Genomic DNA, 7,948 nt, shown 5'->3' with positions numbered 1-7,948 from the left:
CAAGCTGTTAAGTGGAAAGAGAAAATTGCCAACAAATTGTACAGATTTGTGAGGCAGATACTCTGTGTTGGCTTATGCAAGGTCTAGTCTTTTTTTTTTTCTCTCTCTTTTTTTTAGCATGCCTCTGTGTACTTGTGAGACTGGAAAGGCAGAAACTGTATTTCCCAAGCTCACATGAATCTTGGGTTCCAGATGTGGCCAAGGTTCTCCTGGGCTGACATAATGAGATAAGGAAGAGCAAGGTGAGACACAGCTATATGCGGAAAGGTCAGTGATGCTTTAATGAGTGATGCTGGGGACATTTGGCCCTTCTGGGGCAGCTATGGCATAGATTCAGGTGTTGAGTCCCAGTATTCTGGCTGCCCAATTGTGTAGTCTCAGCAGTAGATTTTCTGCTAGAATAGTCTGTGGTGTAGATGAGCCTTTCTCTTGGCTCCTTTTAGTTTGGACTGCATATAATACAAATCTGTCTCTGTGGCTTTTCCAGAAACTCTGGTACTTAGTGCTCTCTAATAAATCCCTTTCTGCTTAAACCAGCTATATTTGATACTGTTTCCTGTTACTGAGAATCTTATCCAATAATGTGTGATCTATTACTATAAAAAGAAATAGACATTTCTGTTTAATTTTCAGCATAAAGATATGTAAAATTTTAGATATGCCTAAGTAAACATTAAACAAATGGGAAATATAGAGATCAGCATGGAGTGGAGGAAGGGAGGGAAATTTACTTTTATATCAGGCAGAGTCCAAACCAGTCAGGAAAATTTCAAAACACTCAAGGCTGGAGCTACCACTATCTTCAGGACTCACTATGATTCATGATTAAATTTTCTTTTGAGTTGGGTTTTCTAATACTTACGAAAATAAATTTTATAAATTTATAATGATAAATTGTTGAGTGTATATCCATATTCAGAATATTGGGAGGTTATGTCAAATGCAACTAAGCTACATGCAACTAATATAAAAACAATTACATATATTTATTTATTATTGACATGCTATAGGAATTCAAAGTTCATTTTGCAGTAAATGTGACAACTTTAATCAAAATGGTATGTCTGTGGTGAAATGAAAAGATCCTTTTAAGTGACTGATTTTTATTGCTCTAATTTTACATTTGTTTTATTTGGTTCTCTATATCAGATTTGTTATCAATTATTTGGTTAATGTAATCCAATATCACTTATATCTACTTATATATTTTTAAAGCCCTGAAAAAGTATCATAATCCCACGAGATTAAAGAAATAGTTACTGAATGGGAGGACTCTGTCCTCACTGTCTCCTGAATGCAAGCTTGCTGTAGACAATTCATATTTTATTTGCTCAGCACCACCTCTGCTATCCTTACTGAGAAGGTCTCCAGAAGTAGAATGGCAGCTGCTGAGGTCTTGCATACCCCAGATCCTCCCTGGGGTTCTTTTTTCTTTTTCTTTTCTTTTTTAATATTTTATTTATTTGAGAGAGAGAGAGAGAGAGAAAATGAGACAGAGCATGAGCAGAGGGAGAAGCAGGCTCCCCTTTGAACAGGGAGTCCGGCATGAGGCTTGATCCCAGGACCCTGGGATCATGACCTGAGCCAAAGGAAGATGCTTAACTTACTGAGCCACCCAGGCACCTCCTCCCTGGAGTTCTTTTGGATTTTTTTTCTTTTTCTGGTGGAGGAATGTGCTCATGACCTAATATTTTTTGAAGATGAAACTAGAAAAAGTAGAGGTCAGTTCTCCTCTGCGGGTGAAGCTGTGAGGTTCTTACCAAGTTCATCATCAATATGAGATAATGAGGCTGATGTGCAGAGAAAAGATAAGGGATAGTGAGTGAGAATCCTGGTAGCATTTTTGGTTACTTAAACCTGATTGCTTAATATACAATTGAAATAAGAGTTTCAATCACTTGCAACCAAAAGAGACACAAGCAATGGAATCTCCTATGTAGCTTTCTTTCTTGAGTTTGGCAGAAAGCAAAATTGTTTACCCTGCAGGGTTTAGTAACAGATTACCCAGTAGCACTGAACTGGGATAGGGGTGGTTTAAAGTGCTGAGTGCTGTTTAGAGGCAAATTATCCATAGGTTGGTGAGAAGATGATTTACACTCAAGGGAAAGTAAATACTGAGTCCATGATACCCAAGTTTCATTGGGCCTGAGTTGGAAATTCTCTCCATCCTGGACATCCATTCTGGGACTCCTACCCTCTCTAGTTAAGATTGCTCCTCTCCTCTTCCACTGCTGCCCCCACTAACTCTCCATGACCTTCTCCTATCCCTTCTCATCTGGTCTGGGGGAGCAGAAGCCCTCTCAAAGCAATAAAGAGTTGCATGACCATGAACAAGCAGCCTCATTCCACCCACACCCAAGTTCCCTAGTGTATAAAATGGAAGAGGTTGGCAAGATCATTTCTACTATTCATTTTAATCTGAAAATGTGATCTGCTCCTCTTGGTTCAACATACAGACACATCTTCTGGTGTAGTGCTGGCCGTGTCCCTGAGAGATGAAGGTGAAGGTCAGAGTAAATGGATTTGCCCAGGCATCTGGTCACTGGGGCTGCTTTTAACTCTGGCAGAGTGGATACCATCACCATCAGTGATCCCCTCATTGACTTCAACTATATGGTCTACATGTTCCAGTATGATTCCACCCATGGCAAATTCCATGGAACAGTCAAGGCTGAGAACAGGAAACTTATCATTAATGGAAAGCCCATCTCTATCTTCCAGGATTGAGATCCTACCCATCAAATGAGGTGATGCTGGTGCTGAGCATGTCCTGCAGTCCACTGGGGTCTTCACCAGAAGGTTGGGCTTACTTGAAGGTGCAACCAAGAGGTTCATTATCTCTCCCACTTCTGCTGATGCCCTCATGTTTGTGATGGGTGTGAACCATGAGAAGTTTGACAAGTCCCTCAATATTGTCAGCAATGTTTCCTGCACAACCAACTGCTTGACTCCTCTGGTCAAGGTCATTCATGACAACTTCAGCATCATGGAGGGACTCATGACCACAGCTCACGCCACCGTCACTGCCACCCAGAAGACTGTGGATGGCCCCTCTGGGAAACTGTGGTATGATGGTTGAGGGGCTGCCTGACCATCATCCCTACTTCTACTGGTGCTGCCAAAGCTGTAGGCAAGGTCATCCCTAGCTGAATAGGAAGCTCTGGCATGGCCTTCTGTGTCCTCACCTTGAAGTGTCAGTCATGGATCTAACCTGCCACATGAAGGAAGCTGCCAGATATGATGGCATCAAGAAGGTGGTGAAGCAGGCATTGGAGGGCCCCCTCAAGGGCATCCTGGCCTCCACTGAGGACCAGGTTGTCTCCTGCAACTTTAACAGTGACACCCACTCTTCCACCTTTGATGCTGGGGCTGGCATTGCTCTCAATGACCACTTTGTCAAACTCATTTCCTGGTATGACAATGAATTTGGCTATAGCTGGGTGGTGGACCTTATGGTTCACATGGCCCTCAAGAAGTAAGAGCCTCCTGGTCCACCAGCCCTAGGAAGAGAGAAAGAGGAAGAGAGAGAGGCCCTCAGCTGCTGGGGAGTCCTGCCCCAATTCATTCCCTAACACACTGAGAATCTCCCAACCTCCACAGTTTCCATCCCAGACCCCCTGAAGAAGGGGGGGACTTGGGGATCCCTACCTTATCATGTACCATCAATAAAGTATAGTGTACCTAGCCCTCCCAAAAAGGTAAATTTCCATAAAAAATAAATTTTAATGTATGTCTAAAAATAAAACAGGAAGGGGGATTAGTGGAGTCAGGGCAACCTGGACAAATTCCAGGAGCAGCAAGAAAATAAACGTGGTTGCAATGACATGTATGGGCCAGGACTTCGAGAGATGAAAGATCACAGTAGGCTTCTCTGTCCCTAAATGGTTCCAACAGGGGCAAGAGATTCATGTGTTACACACACACACACACACTACATACATAAAATAGTCTCCTGTTTGAGAAGGTTCCAATTAATCAACTTTTTAGAATCAGAATGTCTCAATGTGATGACTTACCCAATTACATAAACTCTCAATTATTCAATTATTCAGGTAAATTTACATTTTGTGACAATATTTGACCAGTTTGGAAAATAGCAGAAAAATAACATTTTTTTTTGTGGAAGTTTAGAAAATAACAGAAAAAATTAGAGACTCTCTCTCATCCATAAATAACTTACAAAACTAGATAGATTGTGAAGAAATTTTGAGAAGGAAGAAGTTTATAAGAGAAAATAAAGATCTATGAAATATCTGTATTGAGCAGTAAAAGGGGGTTGTGTGAAACAGAGTGAAAATATTATAAATTGAAAGGTACTTTGACTTGTTTTTAGCCCTACATTCTAATTATTTGAGAATAATAGTCATATATTTATCATTTGACTCACATATTTTCTTTTCTTTTTTTTTTTTTTAAGATTTTTATTTATTTATTGAGAGAGAGAGAGAGAATGATAGAGAGAGACCATGAGAGGGAGGAGGGTCAGAGGGGGAAGCACACTCCCTGCTGAGCAGGGAGCCCGATGTGGGACTCGATCCTGGGACTCCAGAATCATGACCTGAGCCGAAGGCAGTTGCTTAACCAACTGAGCCCCCCAGGCGCCTCGACTCAGGTATTTTCTACCTGATTAAAATACACCAAATTTTTCATACTTCAAATTTTTTTCTCCTCATTGTTTACAAAAGTATAGAATCTGTGGTGTATTTTCATGTTGGCATTGGAGAGTAGCAATCTGGATAGGTGAAGGAAATCCTGATGAATCCAGGAGAGATGAAGCATAAAATTAAAAGGTAATGCATAGGAGACACTGTTGGTTGTCTATACAACAGCCACTTACCCTGTCCTTTCCTATTAACAGCTTCTGATTTTGTTTAGGAATTCAGGTGGATGGCAATGTGCTCAGGGTAGGTAGATACCTTCTTGGGCTCCATGGGGTGAATCATGGGTAGACTAAACAAGGCAGGGTAGTCGTTTGCCCATGATTGATTAAACGGTGAGAATGGGGCAAGTGACCCAGCTCTGACTCGCGACTTAGAAGAGAGTGTTTGCTGGGGAATTCTGGGAAAGATTTTTCTTTCTGATAAAAATAGACACATGTAGGAAGAGATACCCTCCCCATTTCTTTTCTGCCCTTGGACGTTGTCAAATGAAGAGATGATGTTTGGCACCAGGGCAGCCATCCTACGATCATAAAGAGAAAGGCAAAACATCTCTCAGAATATAACCCAGAGTCTTGACATTGGAGACCTCATGATTTAACTAACCTTGGAAACGTGTAACTCTAATCTTCTTGTTATTTGAAATAGTTAACCCATCTCATCTAAGGTTTTTTGTTATTTGTAGGCAAAACTATATTATCTGACATAAAAGTGATCTAATACTGTTAATGTGTGCTCACTATGGAATCAAACAGTTCTGAATTTGAATCAAGGCTTTCTCAATTAATACTTGTATGACCTTTACAGATCATTCTTAACTCTTCTGAGCCTCAGTTTTCTCATCTCTAAAATGGGGATAATAAAGGAGTCCAACTCACTGGATTGTTGAGAGGATTAAATGGCAGACTGCACTTAGAGCAGTCAAAAAAAAAAAATGCTGGCTACACAGTGAACATAAAGCAGAAGTTAACTATTTTTAATTAGAGTTTAATTTGGTTACTATTAAGAGGCTTGAGACATGCAGCTCTGGAGCAGCTCTATCAAAGCAAGTTAGAGAAAAGTGAGCACTCTCTTCCATCTTGCTTGCCCCTGATCAGCACTATTCCACTCACAAAATGGCCCTTTAGTTCCCTCCTTAATTGCTGCAGAAGATTCAAGAACAAAGGAGGACTCAGAGACAGCTGTGCATTGGAGGAATTAGGGGCTAGCTTTGTAGGAAATTGTGCATATTGAGATGTTATTAAAATGGAGATTGTGGGGGGTGCCTGGGTGGCTCAGTCGGTTGATTAAGTGTCTGTCTTTGGCTCAGGTCATGATCCCAGGGTCCTGGGATCGAGTCCCATGTCCAGTTCCCTGCTCAGCAGGGAGCCTGCTTTTCCCTCTCCCTCTGCCTACCACTCCCCCTGCTTGTGCTCTCTCTCTCTGTCAAATAAATAAATAGAATCTTTAAAAAAATGGAGATTGTGCTGGTTCTAGAGCTGAGCAAGATATGAGGGCACCTGGAAGTAAGGAGGAGGTTAAGTCTTTGAGAGAGGACAGAAAAAATTGAGTTCTAAGAGCATTTCAGGAACTGACTGAAAACTAGAGATCAAAGTACTATTTGGCAGTTGGGGAAAGACAGAAGAGGGCATTGGCACGTTATTTAACTGCCCACATTGCTGAGTTTTGGTAGGTGCTTCTCTCTTCCTTGCTTTCATTTTTGCATTCAGTCCAGAGTAAATAACAGGGAATGAAATGGTACAAGGAAGGGGATTTACAAAAAGGTCTTTCTTTCATCTCTATGCCCCTGAAATGTTTTTTTGCTTTTCCATCAACTCTTGAAATAGTGTTAACTCCAAGGAGCCTCTTGGTTTGAAAAGCTTACACTGCCAAACCTATTTCAAGGAAGCCAGGAGAGTGAGAAAGTACAAGCTGGAGGTCTTCTGCTTCAAAGTGGGATAGACTAACCCAATAAAAATGAGATTTTGGCTAAGAAAAGCATTGACTTTACTATAGTCTCTCTCTGGAGTCAACTATTTGGTTCATATTCTGGCTCTACCCCACCCTTCCCCTCAACCCCCCAGCTAAGGCACAAGAGGCAGCCCACCAACCTCCCTGTGGCACAGGTCCACATTTCTAAAATACAGATGTGCTTACCGTGAGGAATGAAAGAGTGAATGTGTGTAAAGTCCTTACCTGACACATAAAGGTTTCCTGATATTATTTTATTCCTTAATGAATGAGGCCAACATAGGCCACCTATCCAGCTAGTCTTGCTAGAAAGCTTAGAGTTATCATTTAAATTCTTACTCTTCCATACATACTGTATTTTGTCAAATAGAATAAAGGCTGCAAGAAGATTGATTTTAACATTTTAGACCCCGTGTTCCATATAGAATGGATGCTTAATAAAAATATGTAGGAAAAAAAAAAAGTGTGGAATGAATTTTAGTAGGCCTCTCTAAATGTCCTTCTCTTTCTTCTTTTCTTCACACTCTCATTGCCATGGCTTTCATTCAGAACCTGTCCTTCCTTATCAGCACTCTCAAAATAGCCATGGCCTCCCAAAGCATTTCTGAGACCCACTGTTAGAATCACCTGAGGGGATTTTAACTACAGATTCCTAGCCCCTATGAGATGGACAGAATCAGCAGCTCTGAAGTGATAGCACTGCAGGAAGTGGAATATTTTCAAAAGTTTCTCAGGTGATTCTTAAATAATGCTAGTTTTTGAAACTACTTGCTCCATATTAAAAAGTCAAATTGCTTCATCCTTTCATGAAAGGCCATTTAACCTTTCATTCATTTGTCTGTCCTTTCCCAAGCACTGCTTACCACTCCCCATACACATCCTGTAGTCCAACTGTACAACACCTATCCTATTTCCTAATGCTCATTCTGGATATGCTTGCTGTACTTCTGAGCTCTGCAAGAGGAGGCATTTTTTGTTTGTTTTTATTAAAGTCAGATGCTAAAAACTATTTTATTTCCCAGATTCATACCCCCCCCCTTAGAATCTCCAACAAAGTCCCAGTTTATTTGGTTCACTGGTAGAACAAAGATGAAGGAAATGAACCATTTACAAAAAAAATCTGATATGTAATTTACGTACTTACAAAATTCACTCTACTGAAAGATAAAATTCACTGATTTTTAAGATACTAACAATTTTTTGCAACCATTATCATTATCTAATTTTTATCACCCCCCAAAGAAACTTTTTTTTTTTTAAAGATTTTATTTATTTATTTGAGAGAGAGAGAATGAGAGAGAGAGAGCACATGAGAGGGGGGAGGGTCAGAGGGAGAAGCA

At 40.6% G+C, this 7,948-nt stretch overlaps 1 pseudogene; it reads left to right on the top strand.

The window, feature by feature from the left end:
• The first annotated feature begins 239 nt into the window (after positions 1–239).
• Positions 240–3,998, top strand: LOC118007760 (annotated as a pseudogene).
• The last annotated feature ends 3,950 nt before the right edge of the window (positions 3,999–7,948 follow it).

Source organism: Mirounga leonina, unplaced genomic scaffold (assembly GCF_011800145.1).
Source record: "Mirounga leonina isolate KUSES-001 unplaced genomic scaffold, KU_Mleo_1.0 Mir_125, whole genome shotgun sequence".
NCBI classification, from domain to species: domain Eukaryota; kingdom Metazoa; phylum Chordata; class Mammalia; order Carnivora; family Phocidae; genus Mirounga; species Mirounga leonina.
Note: the sequence above shows the minus strand (reverse complement) of the source record. Positions and strands in the feature narration are given on the sequence as shown.